Here is a 16457-nt window from a genome sequence, read left to right as displayed (position 1 = left end):
TGGTCTTGCCCTGGAAAGCCCTGTGACAGGCACAGAACTGGGATGTACCAGAAGCCCAGGGAAGCTGTGATAAGCATGGTAGTGCTCAAAACCCAGGGCTCACTGTGGCAGGAGAAGCATTGAGACAGGTCAGAAGCCTGGGGCCTGCTGTGGCTGGCATGATGCTAACAGAAGCCCAAGTAGTTGTGACCAGAGTGTCACTGGGGCATGCCAGAAGCCCAGGCTGCTGAGGTTTGCCTGCCATTGAGACCTGTCCAGAGCCCAGGGTTCTTGATGTCAGCCTGGCAATGGTGTGGGCCAGATATTGAGTTCACCATGCCTGAAGCTGTGCAGTCCCACTTGTTGCCAAAGTAGATTTAAAGGCTCAGTCATAAGTGATTAGCTTAAGTAACAGGCCCTGAATATCCCACCAGCTTTTTGTTTTACTGTAATAGATCTCATGTTGGGATCTAAGTTAAAGTTCTGTAATCACTTCCCTCTCTTTATCCCAAGAGGACAGTATCTCTCTGTGCTGTGCTGCCTGGGTTTGGGGGAAGGGTGGTGTAGGTAATGTAAAACCATTCTTTCTACCCTCCTCAATGCATCTTTTTCTTACTATTTTGTTACAGCTAGGTACTGTTATCTCTCAGTTTGTTTCCTTAGTTCTCATGCAGGTATTTTTGTGAGTAAATAGTTTTTCACACTGATGTTTCTGTGATGGGATGATTTCGGAAAGTCCATTCCTACCATCTTGTTTTGACCCTTGTAATTCTACTTTTAAGGTTAAAAAAAAAATTTCCCATGTCTTTCTTCTTTTCTGTTTTTGAGTCCTAAAGAAATAGTAATCTTGTATTATGATATTTGTTCTCATATAAAAGCCCAAAATAAGTCAACCAGAAATATTTCCTAAGTTTGTATGTTTTTCTGTTCCTATTATTCTGACAAACTTAGGAACTTCTTTTTTGTTGTTGTTCAGATCCTTTTCTGTGTTAGTTTAAAATTTTTTTCAGACATTGCACCTAATGAGTCAAGTAGAAATCAGATGAGTTCAGTATTGATTTAGCAGAAGGGTAAGAGAAGCAGGTTCTTCAATATTTTCCTATCTCCCTTGGGAAGATTAAGAAGAACTTAATTCAACCTGAAGTGGTGTAAATATTCTGAGATGAAGCCCCTTTTTACATGTGCACTACTGAACAGAATTGATGTAAGTAAGATAATCACTGTCTCAAAGTGAAAGTACATCTTCTATGAACAAGTTTACACCTGCTCAGGGCAGAGGGCAAAGACATAAGAATGAGGGAGTTGGGAACAGAACACGCTTTCTAAGCTGGTAAGGAAATTAAAAATAGCCCAGAACTATCATTCATCAAATAGTTTTTTTTTTCAATTCTTAAGGTATTGCTGAGAAAGTAAAAAAGGAAGCATATGTCATCTGGTAATGTCCTTGACTGTTCGGTGTTTAATTTTATTTTGGGAGCCTCTTGATCTTGGGACAGCTGTGAAGAAAGAGCCTCCCTCTCCTAGCTTCCTAGAAGAGTGCTGAATGATAGCGATATTCAAACCAGAACTGAGGTGAGGAGCAATCTTTATTTCTGTTTAGAATTAGGGAGAATAAACATTATAAAGATATATGTTCCTTTCTACAAAAGCCATGGAAAGAAAAAGAATAGAGATATGGAATGCTCAACGTTTTTATTTCAGAACTTTTATAGAACTGCTAAGTGATTTTGTTTTTCACAAGCATAATTCTTTCAACGAGTATTTCTCTTATTCAGTATTTTTTCTTTTATTTATGTATTTATTCAATGAATGTACATTAATCATTCACTACTGCCAAAGCACTGCCAAGTGCTCATCACGGTATGATTTCACAGATACTTAACACTCAGGGACACTGTTAGTAGATTTCTGCTTTTATTCCCATAAAAGAAAAGGATAGACATTACTCCTCTGCCCTTGCATTCTGGCTGCTAGCTCTTGTTTCTCTCTGCATTGGGCCTTGCTCTCGATAGCATTGATCTTTAATTAGTTCCCTTTAATCTGCATAAAGTGATTAAAAATTGGTTAGCACTATACATGAAGTAGGCATAAGTTCTGAATCATGTTTTGAGGCTCTCTTATACAGGAAAAAATATAATTAATGTATTGATTTATAAGCTTTACTATACACTGTAATAACATGGAAGGATTTTTTAAATCCTGATGCTCAGTCTGTGTCCATAGCATATAAATTTATAATCCCCAGGAACAAGACCAGGCATCAGTATTTTTTGTACAACTACCCAAGTGATTTCAATATGCAGCTAAAGTTGAAAATCAACTGTCTTGCATGCTCTGCTCATGTACCCCAAAACCTAAAATTCAATAAAAAATTAAAAAAAAAAAAAAAGAAAATCAGTGCCCTAATAAACATTGAAGCAGCTATGTTCTTACATCTGGAATTTATTTTTCCTCATTTCCTAGGTTTGTTATATTGTTGTTTGACAGGAGTGGAAGCCAGTTATATTTCTGAAAATTAGATGCTGGAAATCTCTGTGATCATTGAAGTATCATTTCCTAGAGATTAGAAACACTTAGTTTTAATTATTAGAACTTAGGGTAGTGCAGCCATTCCAGGATAGCCAATGGCAAGAATCAGGACCTATATTTCTCCAACTGAGGATAGAATGCTCAGACAGTACATGAAGAAAATTCTAAAGCATTTACAGACATTTAATCTGGGCCAGGCATCCTGGCCCATGCTTGTAATCCCAGCACTTTGGGAGGTAGAGGTGATGGATTACATAAGGTCAGGAGTTTAAGACCAGCCTGGCTAACATGGTGAAACCCTGTCTCTACTAAAAATACACAAATTAGCTGGGTGTGGTTGTATGCACATGTAATCCCAGCTGCTCTGGAGGTTGAGGCAGGAGAATCATTTGAATCTGAGAGGCAGAGGTTGCAGTGAGCCAAGATCATGCCATTGCACTCTAGCCTGGGCAAGGAGAGCGAAACTTCATCTCAAAAAAACAAAAACTTAATCTGCAAATATCTAAGTACTTGTGTTCTGGTAAAAGTGCAGCAACTAACTACATAATATACAGCAGAAAAGCTAGCCTCTCTCAGAGTGTCCCTTCCTCTAGCTCTTTCTCCCTTCATTTTGCAACACTGAAAGGAAAATAGAGCAGAAGTGTTTCAAATCATTGTTGAACATTCATATTTTAAAGATAAGGCCAGACACAGTGGCTCACGCCTGTAATCCCAACACTTTGGGAGGCCGACGTGGGCAGATCACTTGAGGCCAGAAGTTCGAGACCAGCCTGGCCAACATGGCAAAACCCTATCTCTATAAAAAATACAAAAATTAGCTGGGTGTGGTGGTATATGCCTATAATTCCAACTACTCGGGAGGCTGAGGCATAAGAATCACTTGAATTCAGGAGGCAGAAGTTGCAGCGTGCCAAAATTGTGTCACAGCACTTCAGTCTGGGAAACAGAGCAAGACTCTACCTTCAAAAATAAGTAAGTAAATAAATAAATAAAAACTGAGAATAGTTTCGGGGAAGCAGTTTAGAAATTTTAGAAAGTTAATTCTATCTTTTGTGCCTATATTTGTTTCTTAGGGCCTTTATTTTTAATATTATTATACCTAAAGCAAGCATTAGAGCCAAACAGTATTTTATGCAAAAGATTATTTAATGTAACCAACTCCTTTTTACAGAAGAAAGTGAGGGAGGAATACATGCAACTTCTCACAAAATGATCATGTGAATAGAGTGAATACAATGTTGGAAGCAGTGAAAGTTCATATAAAAAATATGGAAACTACAGTAAAATAATACTGCATAAAATGTTATTTGCACATACACTGAGTGTTGTTATACCTCTATCCCAACTGTCAACATTTTATTTGGATTTTTAAATTTTTAAATATGTTATAAGTATACCTACCTTTAATACAAGAACTAAACCATTACAAATACATTTAAACCTGTCAATCTACCCATCTCAGATCCTATTTACTCTCCTTCCCTCTTACAAAGAAAATTTTTATCGTGAACTTAGGTTTTATCATTTTCATTTTTTAAAAAACTTTTATTCTGTCCATTCAGACCTGAAAAATAGTGTTTTGCATTTGTTAAGCTATACAAACAGAATTATATGCCATGTGTACTTACACAACTTGCTTTTTCTCTTTCATAATGTGAGATTCATTTACATTGATATCTGTACATTATTCACTTGTGCTCCCATAGAAATTTGCTTCTATAGAATATTCAAATGCATGAATTATATCAAATTTCATAATTTGTAATAGTTTGTGTTGTTATCCATTTGTGTTTTTACCTTTTACACTTTAAAATTTTTTCACTATAATAATGCTTCAATGCATAGATTATTGTGTTTGAGTATCCCTAATGTACATTCTCAGGACCAGAATTCATGGGCCATAGGATATATACAATTTCAACTCCACTAAATATTGTCAGATTGATCTACAAAGTACTTATCTCAGAAATGTATACCTCCACAAGCAGTAGATGGGAGTTCCTAATTTTAATTTTCTGGCAGTGCTCTAGAAATTCTTTCTAGCTCAGCATAGCCACAAATCACTTAAATAAGAATCATATTGAATGCCATTCATATGATATAAAATGTTTGTGCTTTATTGCTAAAGTTGGATCTTACAGTTTTTGAGCCTCTAAAGGAATGACAACTTAGATAGGTATTATTGGATTGTGGATATTTTGAAAATTCCAAAAGTACTTTACAAATAGGTGAAATATAAATTTAATAATAGTAATTGTATCTATAGGAATCACCTTATAGAATAGTTTCATGATGGATTCTGATTGAGGCAAGCAGGTAAAGGATCAGATCAAAAATACCCATTTGGCATACTAGGCATTAAAGGTAATGATTGGGATAAATCACATCAAATGCAAACACCTTTTTTTTAAACCAGAGAAGAATAAAAGGATAAAGCTATCCATTAGTGAAAAAGGAAAGAATTGTTTGATTTATGCTAAGTGAATTTTAAATTCAACAAGCATCCACCCAGACTCCGAAAGGTAAAAGTTAATAACATGTTTAATTCTTTGCTATTAAAACTAATGTGAATTTCTGAAGGCTGAAAATTGTTTATGTAAGTCACAGCACAAAGCCAACACTCAGTTTCATGAGGCAAAAAGACCAATCCCTTTCTTTATTCTTTCATTCTCTCATTCAAAAAAATTACGCTTCTAGAGAAAATTCTGCGTATTTGGTATTTATGCTAGGCACAGTGATAAGTCCAAGGAGATCTCCATGCATACAGAAACTGATATTGACAAGTACAGACTATATTGTTTTCTTGCATGCAGATATCTAACACATTGTCTCTGTACTGTCACGTATCTCTTTATTTGAGCTTTGATGTTGCTATTGACTGACTGACCAATAGAAACAGGATGAAAAGCTCCAGAAATCAAAGGACACAACCATGTAGGGATTTGTGGAAGGCATTCAACAAAATGCCTCCTAGCATTCATACCCTTTTGTAGTTTCCTCCCACGTTGACTAGGACTGACATGCAAAAAAAAATAATATATTGAAAAGTAAAAGTGTGTTGACTCCTGAAACAAGGTCAAAAAAGACTTTGCAGCCTCAGCATGCTTTCTTAGATAACCTGCTCTGGGGGAAGCCAACTGCCATTTTGGGAAGACACTCAAGCAGCCATACAAAGAAACCCATATAGAAAGAAACTGAGCCCTCTTGTTAATGCCCTACGTTTTTAATGTTTTTTTTACTTGAGTCAGTGTTTCACTCTGTAGCCCAGGCTGGAGTGGTGCAATCTCGGCTCACTGCAATCTCCACCTCCTGGATTCAAGCAATTCTCCTGCCTCAGCCTCCTGAGTAGCTGGGATTACAGGCACTTGTCACCACACCCAACTAATTAATTTTGTATTTTTAATAGAGATGGGGTTTCACCATGTTGGTCAGGCTGGGCTCAAACTTCTGATCTCAAGATCAGCCCACCTTGGCTTCCCAAAATGCTGGGATTACAGGCATGAGCCACTGCATGCAGCCCTTACCAACCACTACTTTCTAGTCAACTGAGTGGGCCATCTTGAAAGTGGATCCTCCAGCCCCAGTCAAGTCTGCAGAAGACTGCAGCCCCAGCTGACATCTTGATTATAATTTCATAAGAGTCTCTGAGCCAGACAACTCATGTAAGCTAGTCCTGAATTTCTGATACATAGAAACTGTGTAAGATATAAAAGATGTTTATTGTTGTTTTAGGCTGCTAAGATGTGAGGTAGCTCACTATGCAATAGATAACTAAAACAGGATTGGAAAGAAAAAATAAGAACAACTCTCTCCCTTTCTCTAAAGCTATAATAAACGTTTCTCTTTACTTTTTCTACATAAGGAATTAAAACAGCTGGGTGTGCTGTGTCATGCTTTAATTCCAGTTACTCAGGAAGCTAAGGTTGGGGATCACTGTAGGCAAAGAGTTTAAGACCAGCCTGGGAAACATGGGAAGATCCAATCTCTCATTAAAAAAAAAAAATTTAATTAGCTGGTGTGGTAAGCACCTGCAATTTTAGCTACTTGAGAGGCTGAGGCCAAAGGATTGCTTGGGCCCAAGAATTTGCAGTTGCAGTATGCTATGATCACACCACAGCTCAAATGACAGAGAAAAACCCTATTTCTAAAAAATTACAATACATTTAACAATATATTAACCCATTTTGTATAAGTATTTGATCATTTTGCCCAACTTTTTGCTAAATCACTTCATGCCTTTATGCAAGTCAGTAAATTGCCTTCAAAATTAACTTTCCTATCAATGGGATAATTATAATGTAGTAATACCAAGATATTATAGTATTATACTTTTAATAAAATGTTTGAAGTCTACAAGTTGAAAACAAATAGCAGTTTAAATTTAGTACAGATTACTACAGAAAACTTGAAACACTTAAGAGAAGATGACTTATCTTGTGCAAGATCTAAAAATGCTTTTGACTAAAAATATCTAACATTATATTGTATGTGCATCTCAAGTTGAAATGGAATAGAAGTTTGAGGCTGCCATGAGCTACGGCTGTGCACTGCCCTTCAGCCTGAGCAACAACAACAACAACGAAATCACTGTCTCTAGAATACAAAGAAAAAAAAGAGAGAATTACAATGGTCTTCTAGAAGGGAAAGCATCTAAGTATCTAAGTCACTAGCCTAAAAATCAACTTAATATCGTAAGTTTAATATAGTATCTTAGTTCATTAGTTTAATGTTCCTTAATAGAATACCTGAAACTGAGTAATTTATAAAGAAAAGAAAACTATTTCATATACAGTTACAGAAGCTGAGAAGTTTAAGTTCAAGGGGCATATCTAATGAGGGTCTTCTTGTTGGTAGGCTCTTAGCAGCATATCAAGAAGGAGCAAGGCATCACATGGCAACAAAGCTGAGTGTGCTAACATGCTAGTTCAGGTTTCTCTTCCTTTTCTTATTAAACCACCAGTTCCCCTCCCATAATAACTCATTAATCCATTAAATGACTTATCCATTAATCCATGAATGGATTAGTCCATTCATGCAGGCACAGCAGTCATGATTCAATTGCCTCTTAATTACCCCAACTCTCAACACTGCCACGTTGGGGATTGAGTTTCAACATGAGTTGTCGAGGAAACATTCAAACTATAACATACAGTAGAAAGCAAATGGATCACTGATTCTTTACCTCATTCAGAAATATGCATTTAGAACTAAGAACCACCAAAATAATGAGTAGATAATTGCACTTTGAATATATCATTAAAAAGAAGACATTGGAATTCAACAGAAAAGTGACAGAAAATGCCTAATGCAAGAAAGGAGAGGGAAGTGAAGCAGTTTGCTCAGCCCAGATCAGTGGGGTGATGGGAATAACTCTCCAGTGTGGGGAAAGAGTAACTATAGACCCGCAGTGGACCACATTCCAACTGTGGACTTCTGCAGTCCCAGCCATGGGAGATCCCCTACACCTATATAAGTCCTAAAACAAATACATGGAGCTTCCTGGAGATCACACAATGGAAATGCTCCAGGGAATGAGTTTGTACTGGGTTTCCCACTTCCCCCAAACCCTAAGCAATTACAGCAAGGTGCCATTTTAAGAGCAGAGCCCATAACAGTCTGTAAACTATTCTGGGACCAGCAGTGCTAGAGCTAAGTCATGATCAAAGTCTAGGCTGCTGCTGCTGCTGGAACTAAAATGCAGTGAAGGCAAGGGTTACTGCCACTGGGGCTGAGGCAAGAGCAGCGCATGTGTTTTTCCACCCACCAGACTAGGCTGCAACTGCTGAAAGTGGTCCTATCCTCCTCAGTGCCAGGAATGTAGTAAAGCTTCTTCCACCCCCTACTTGAGCATTCTCCTGGAGGCCTGGGAATCTCCCCACCCCTACCTACCATGGAAAATACCTACACATACCATTGTGGGGCCCTAAGTCAAGCCCAACCAGCTAAGCTTGAAGCCCCAAAATGCTAAAGCATGCAGTCTAGAGGCCTAGAGATTAACCTAGTTTAAAAACAATGGCACCTGAGCACCTCTCCCATAGCCCTGACATTGAACCTACCCATCCTGTCACTACCACCATAGCTGGCACCTATCTGCCCATGCCATCTATGGGCATGGAGACTGGTCTGCCCAGCTTATTTCAGCCACCATTAACAACAGCTCATACCACTTGGGATCCAGAGTGGTATCATCATGCATGCCATGCCAGCTACTGCCATCATGCATGCCATGTCAGCTACTGCCATCATGCATGCCATGCCAGCTACTGCCATCATGCATGCCATGCCAGCTACTGCCATCATGCATGCCATGCTAGCTACTGCCATCATGCATGCCATGCCAGCTAACCAGGAGATGGAGAACACACCCACTGCCCAGACCACTGCTGCTGCTATTGTAATCCAAGCAAGCCATCTGGAGGCCCAAAAATTGTCCTCCCTGGACCCACTGACAATGGTGCCAGTGTATGCCACCCTGGGGAACAATGAAGGGTACAATTAGCCCACTGCTGTTACCACGGGGGCCTATGATGGGCCACCTGGCATCCCAGTCCCCCCAAAAATTTTATGACAGCCTCCATAAATGACTGCACCTTAAGCCACCAAGAAAATCACAGATACCACTAATGCCATTTGCAGCATCATTCCTGTATGCAGAAATCATACAGAAACTATGCTACTGCAAACACCCAGAATCAAAGCCAAAGTGCTCTACCCAACCAACAGCATAGAAATCTCTTCAGGGCAAAGGCCTCTCCTATGAAAGCAAATTCAGAAAACTGGAAAGCAAGTATTTACCAGTGTGTAAATATCACCTTAAAGACATAGGAAAAATAAAAAACAAGGAAATATGACACTTCCAAAGGAGCACTGTAACTCTCTGACAATAGATCCCAATCAAAAACAAATGTATGAAATCTCAGAAAAAGAATTTAAAATAGTAATTTTCAAGAATCTCAATGATATACAATAGGATACTAAAAGACAATACAAAGAAATCAGAAAAACAATTCAACATATGAGAGATAAATTTGCCAGAGATAGATATTATGAAAAAGAACTAAACAAATTCTGAAAATAAATAATTCATTGAATGAAATAAAAAATACATGTAAAAGCATAAACAATAGACTGGATCAAACAGAAGAAACAATCTGAGAACTTAAAGACAGGACTTTTGAAATAAACCCATCAGTCAAAAATAGAGAAAAAAGAGTAAGCAACACCTATTTAACTAACATATGGAACACAATAAAGTAGGCAAATGTTTGAATTTTGAATTCCCAGAGGGAATTCTTAGGAAACTAAGCATAGAGAACAAGCATCACACTACCTGATTTTGATTTTAAACTACACTATAAGGCCAAAGTCACCAAAACAGCATGGTACTGGTATAAAAATAGGCACATAGACCAATGGAACAGAATAGAGAACCCAGAAATGAACCAAAATACTTGTAGCCAATTGATCTTTGACAAAGCAAACAAAAGTATAAGGTGGGGAAAGGACACTCTTTTCAACAAATGATGGTGGAATAATTGACTAGCCACATGTAGGAGAATGAAAATGAATTTTCATCTCTCACTTTATACAAAAATCAATAAGGATGGATTAAGGAGTTAAATCTAAAACCTGAAACTATAAAAATTCTAGAAGATAACATTGGAAAAACTCTTTTAGACATTGGCTTAGGCAAGGAATTTATGATCAAGGATTTTATGATCATTTACTTTTGGAAACCCAAAAGTAAAGGCAATAAAAACAAAGATAAATAGCTGAGACTTAATTAAACTAAAAAGTTTTTGTATGGCAAAATAAAGTCAGCAGAGTAAACAGACAACCCACAGAGTGGGAGAAAATCTTCACAATCTATACATCTGACAAAGCACTAACATCCAGAATCTACAATGAGCTCAAACAAATCATCAAGAAAAAAACAAGCAATCCTATCAAAATGTGGGCTAAGGACATGAATAGACAATTCTCAAAAGAAGATATACAAATGGCCAACAAACATATAAAAAATGCTCAACATCACTAATGATCAGGAAAATGCACATCACAACCTCAGTGTGATACCACATTACTCTGGAAAGAATGGCCATAATTAAAAACTCAAAAACAGTAGATATTGGCATGCATGAGGGGGATCTGGGAACACTTCTACACTGCTGGAAAGAATATAAACTAGTACAACCACTACGGAAAACAGTGTGGAGACTCCTTAAAGAACTAAAAGTAGAACTACCATTTGATCCAGCAATCTCACTACTGGGTATCTACCCAAAGGAAAAGAAGTCATTATATGAAAAAGATACTTGCACGTGCATATTTATAGCAGCACAATTCCCAATTACAAAATCATGGAACCAACTCAAATGCCTATCAATCAATGAGTGGATAAAGGAACTGTGGCATATATATACAGTGTAGTACTACTAAGCCATAAAAAAGAATTAATTAAGAGCATTCACATCTACCTGGATGAGATTGGAAACTATTATTCTAAGTACCTGAGGAATGGAAAACCAATCATTGTATGTTCTCACTGATATATAAGAGCTAATTTATGAGGATGCAAAAACATAAGAATTATACAATGGACTTTTGAAACTTTTGGGGTAAGGGTGGGAGGAGGGTGAGAAATAAAAGACTAAAAATAGGGTGCAGTTTTTTAAATTTTATTTTTATTATACTGCTCAGGTGATAGGTGCACCAAAATCTCACATGTCACCACTAAAGAATTTACTCACGTAACCAAACACCACCTGTACCCGAATAACCTATAGAAAAATAAAATTTAAAAAATTGAATCAGAAAGAAATTGAAACCCTGAAAAGACCACTAATGAGTTCCTAAATTGAATCAGTGTCAAAACCTTAACAAGCCTCTGACCAGATGGATTCACAGCAGAATTCTACCAAACATATGAAAAAGAGCTGGTACCAATTCTACTGAAACTATTCCGAAATATCAAGAAGCAGGAACTCTTCCCTAACTCAATCTATGAAGCCAGAATTACTCTGATACCAAAACTTGGCAAAGACACATACAAAAAAGAAAATTACAGGCCAATATCTCTGATGAACATAGACACAAAAATATTTAACAAAATATAAGTAAACAAAATTCAACAGCATATCAAAAAGTTAATTCACAATGATCAAGTAAGCTTCATTCCTAGGATGGAAGGTTGATTCAACATATGCCAATTAATAAATGTGGTTTATCACATAAACAAAATTAAACACAAAAACCATGTAATCTCAATAGATACAGAAAAAGCTTTTGATAAAATTAAGCATCCCTTCATGATAAAAACCCTTCAGAAATTAGGCACTGAAAAAGCATACCTCGAAATAGTAAGAGTATTCTATGACAAACCCAGAGCCAACATCCTACTGAACTGGCAAAAACTGGAAACCTTCCCTTTGAGAACTGCAAAAAGACAAGTATGCCTGTAATCCCAGCACTTTGGGAGGCCGAGGCGGGTAGATCACGAGGTCAAAAGATCAAGACCATCTTGGTCAACCTGGTGAAACCCCGTCTCTACTAAAAATACAAAAAAAAATTAGCTGGGCATGGTGGCGCGTGCCTGTAATCCCAGCTACTCAGGAGGCTGAGGCAGGAGAATTGCCTGAACCCATGAGGCAGAGGTTGCAGTGAGCCAAGATCGCGCCATTGCACTCCAGCCTGGGTAACAAGAGCAAAACTCTGTCTAAAAAAAAAACAAAAAGACAAGTATGCCTACTTTCACCACCATTCCTATTACACATAGTATACTGGAAGTCTTAGCTACAGCAATCGAGAAAGAGAAAAAGGCATCCAAACAAGTAAAGAACTCACAGTATATATATCCTCATGGACAATATTATTTTATACCTAGAAAACCCTAAAGACTCTACCAAAAGTTTCCTGGAACTGATAAACTTCAGTAAAGTTTCACAACACAAAAGCAGTGTAGAAGATTCAGTTGCATTTCTACACACCAATAACATTCAACTTGAGATTCAAATCAAGAATGTAAGCCAGGTGTAGTGGCTCATGCCTGTAATCCCAGCCCTATGGGAGGCCAAGGCTGGTGGATCACCTGAGGTCAAGTGTTTAAGACCAGCCTGACCAACATGGAGAAACCCCATCTCTACTTAAAATACAAAATTAGTTGGGCATGGTGGCAAATGCCTGTAATCCCAGCTCCTCAGGAGGGTGAGGCAGGAGAATCACTTCAACCCAGGAAGCGGGGCTTGTGGAATTGAGATCATGCCATTGTACTCTATCCTGGGCCACAAGAGGAAAAGTCCATCTTTAAAAACAGAAGAAGAAAAAGAATAAAGCAGAAGAAGAAGAAAGAAGAAAGAAAAAGGAGAAGAAGAGGAGGAGGAGGAGAAGTGATGGTGGTATTTACAATAGTCATAACAACAACAACAAAACCTAAGAATACATTTAACCAAAGAGGTAGAAGTTCTCTACAATAAGAATCATAAAACGCTGTGAAAAAATAATCATAGATGACACAAACAAGTAGAAAAACAATTCATGCTCAGGGACTGGAAGAATCAATATCCAGAATCTATAAGGAACTTAAAGCATTCCACAAGCAAAAATCAAATACCCCCCCACCCCATAAAATGGTCAAAAGACATGAACAGATGTTTCTCAAAACGAAGCATGCAAGCAGCCAACAAACACTGGGGAAAAAATGCTCTAAATTACTAATAATCAGCAAAATGCAAATCAAAATCACATTGAGGTACCATCTTACATCTGTCAGACTTGCTATTACTAAAAATTTTTTTAAACAAACATGTTGGTGAAGCTACAGGGAAAAGAGAGTGCTTTAACACTGTTGGTGGGAATGTAAATTAATTCAACCACTGTAGAAAGCAGTTTGGAGATTTCTCAAAGAACTTAAAACAGAACTACCAATTAATACAGCAACCCCAATACTTAGTATATATTGAAAAGAAAACAAATTGTTCTACTAAAAAGACATATGCACTCGCATGTTCATTGAAGGACAATGCAACACAGCAAAGACATGGAATTAAGCTAGGCTCCCATCAATAGTGAGTTGAGTAAAGAAAATGTGGTATATATATACTATGTAATATAATTTGGCTGTGTCCCCACCCAAATCTCATCTTGAATTGTTCCCATATTCCCCACAGGTCATGGGAGGGACCTGGTGGGAGATAATTGAATCATGTGGATGGTTTCCCCCCATCCTGGTCTCATAATAGTGAATTAGTTCTCCCAAGATCTGATGTTTTATAAGGGACTTCCCCCTTCACTGGGCATTCATTCTCCTTTCTGCTGCCATGTTTGCTTTCCCTTCCACTATGATTGTAAGTTTCCTGAGGCCTCCACAGCCATGCTGAACTGTAAGTACGTTTATAAATTACCTCATCTTGGGTATGTCTTTATTAGCAACATGAGAACAGACTAATACACCATGAAATACTATGCAGCCATACCAAAGAATAAAGTTGTCCTTTGCAGCTGGATGCCATTACCCTCAGTTAATTAACACGGAAACAGAAAATCAAATACTGCAAGTTCTAACTTATCAGGAAGGGCTAACCATTGAGTACTCATTGATAGAAAGATACAAACAATAGACAATCATGACTACTAGACAGGGGAGGGAGGAGAGGGGCAAGGGTTGAAAAACTACCTATTGTGTACTATGCTTAGTACTTCAATAACAGGAACATTTGCACCCCAAACTTCAGCATCACAAAACATACCCAGGTAATAAACCTGCACATGTAACCCCCGAATCGGAAATAAAAGTTAGATACAAAAAACACCAGAAAGCAGAAATGCTTAAGGGAGTCCTACACCTGAAAGTAAAAGAAAATTATCTACCATCCATGAAAACACCTGAAAATATTAAAACCACTGGTAGAGCAAACACACAAACAAAAAAGAGAAAAGACTCAAATATTACCACACAGAAACCACAAGCCATAATGATAAACAGTAAAAGAGAAAGAAATAAACAAAAGATATATGAAACAACCAGAAATCGTTGGATAAAATGACTTGAATAAAGCCTCACATATCAATAATCCTCAATATAAATGGATTAAACTTTTCACATAAAAGATATACAGTGGCTGAATGGATTTTTAAAATGTGGCCTAACTAAATGCTAGCACAACTCATCTCACCTTTAAAGATAAATATAAATTGAAAGTAAAGGGATGGAAAGAGATATTCCATGAAAATAAAAACCAAAAGCAAGTAGGAATAGCTGTACTTATATCAGGAAAAAAAAAACATATTTTAAGTCAAAAGCTGTCAAATGAGACAGAGAAATTAATTATATAATGACAAATGGATCAATTCAGCAAGGGCATATAACACTTCTAAATGTATGTGCCCCTGACACCAAAGCATCCAGATATATAAATCAAATATTAAATTTAGAGGGAGAGATAGTTTCCAATACACTGAGGATTTCAATATTGCACTCTCAGCATTAGACAGATCATCTGGACAGAAAATTAACAAATGAACAAAGAAACTTTGAATTCTGCATTAGACCAAATGGACCTAACAAACATTTGCAGAGCATTTCATCCAACAGTTACAGAGCACACATTCTACTCATCAGCTGATGGAACACTCTCCAGGATACATCGTTCTCCAGGACAGAAAACAACCCTCAACAAATTTTTCAATAATCAAAATTGTATCAAGTATATTCCCAGACCACAGTGAAATAAATGTAGATATCAATAACAAGAGGGGTTTTGTTGCTGTTGTTGTTCCCAAGATGGCAGATTAGAGGCTCCTAGCATGCCTCAGTCACCTGAAAGTAGCAAAATAGTGCATAAAAATCCGTTTTTTGAGATTTAATTCAAGAATGAAAATGGAAATTCACCAGAATACTGGAGAACACTCCATGCCCAGGGGAGAAGGTAGGCAAGCAGCCCCCATGATAGCAATCAGCTGATAAAAGTGAGTGAAGCCCCAGTACAGGAGAGAGGCAGTCAGTCTCCCTCTGTCACTCACCTTCCACTGGAGATCTGTGGAATCAAGGCCATGAGAGAGCACAATGTTTCTCTCAACCCTGGAGCTAACTTGGGTAGAGTCTGAGACAGAGATAGAGACACCAGCAAAAGCTGCAGGCATTTTCCTAGATCTGAGACTGAGAGGAAGACTCCATTTATAATCCAGGCTTATACAAAGATATTCATTGTTTGGCTACCTGGCAGCAGCAGCCATTGCAGGCATTGTGGTGTCAGCTCAGAATTTGGAATGCTTGCTTTGGAGTGGGAGCCAGGATTGAGTAGCATATGTCACATACACCCCATCAGTAGGTGCTGGAATTAGACTTTCTCCCATTACAGGACCGCAGCGGGGGGAGGGTTGCTGAAATTGAGGTTTCTCCTTGGTGTTGAGACTAGCAGCCACAAACAGCTTTTGCAACCTGGAACCTGTCTGCCTGTGTCATTGCTGTGTGTCCCAGCCTGCTTCATTGATCAGTTAGGGAAGAGTGCCTCACCAGCTCTGAAAAGTAAGAAGGAGGCAGTCCCCATTCCCCCAGATATCTAAACCTCAGTGCAGACAACTCCTAAGAGAGGAGCACTGCCCAAAAAGGCACGTCTTGTGTCAAAAGAAGCAGAAGCATGATGCCACTCACTGCATAGGGCACCATTAATGCCTGTGAATGCATCTGGAAAGGGGGTCATCCATCATTTAATCCTTGCTCCTCTCCCTGGGCACTGCTGTGTATGTGGCAGGGCTCCTCCTATTGGGTCCTAGAAGTAATGGAATGAAAGAGGCCACTTCTCCAGCTTGTACAGCAGCTACACCTCTGATGAAGGGAAGCATACAAGAGAAAGGGTGTTTATCCTCACTTCTCTGTCATCATCGCCCAGGCTAATCACAAGCACATGCAGAGTAGGAGACAACCTGCTGGCTTTTACTCTTTCTTAAGTGCC

The 16457-nt window shown here is 38.1% G+C and overlaps 1 long non-coding RNA gene across 1 annotated transcript in view; it reads right to left on the bottom strand.

The window, feature by feature from the left end:
• LOC144576703 (uncharacterized) overlaps positions 1-15745 on the bottom strand; it is a 69147-nt gene extending 53402 nt beyond the window's left edge. Inside the window, exon 1 of the long non-coding RNA XR_013519087.1 lies at positions 15526-15745. This is a non-coding gene — a long non-coding RNA (uncharacterized LOC144576703). The remainder of the gene's footprint in view (positions 1-15525) is intronic.
• Positions 15746-16457: the final 712 nt, after the last annotated feature.

The sequence above is a fragment of the Callithrix jacchus genome, chromosome 6, assembly GCF_049354715.1.
Source record: "Callithrix jacchus isolate 240 chromosome 6, calJac240_pri, whole genome shotgun sequence".
Taxonomy (NCBI): domain Eukaryota; kingdom Metazoa; phylum Chordata; class Mammalia; order Primates; family Cebidae; genus Callithrix; species Callithrix jacchus.
The sequence above is the reverse complement of the archived record's forward strand: the minus strand, read 5'-3'. Positions and strand labels throughout refer to the sequence as shown.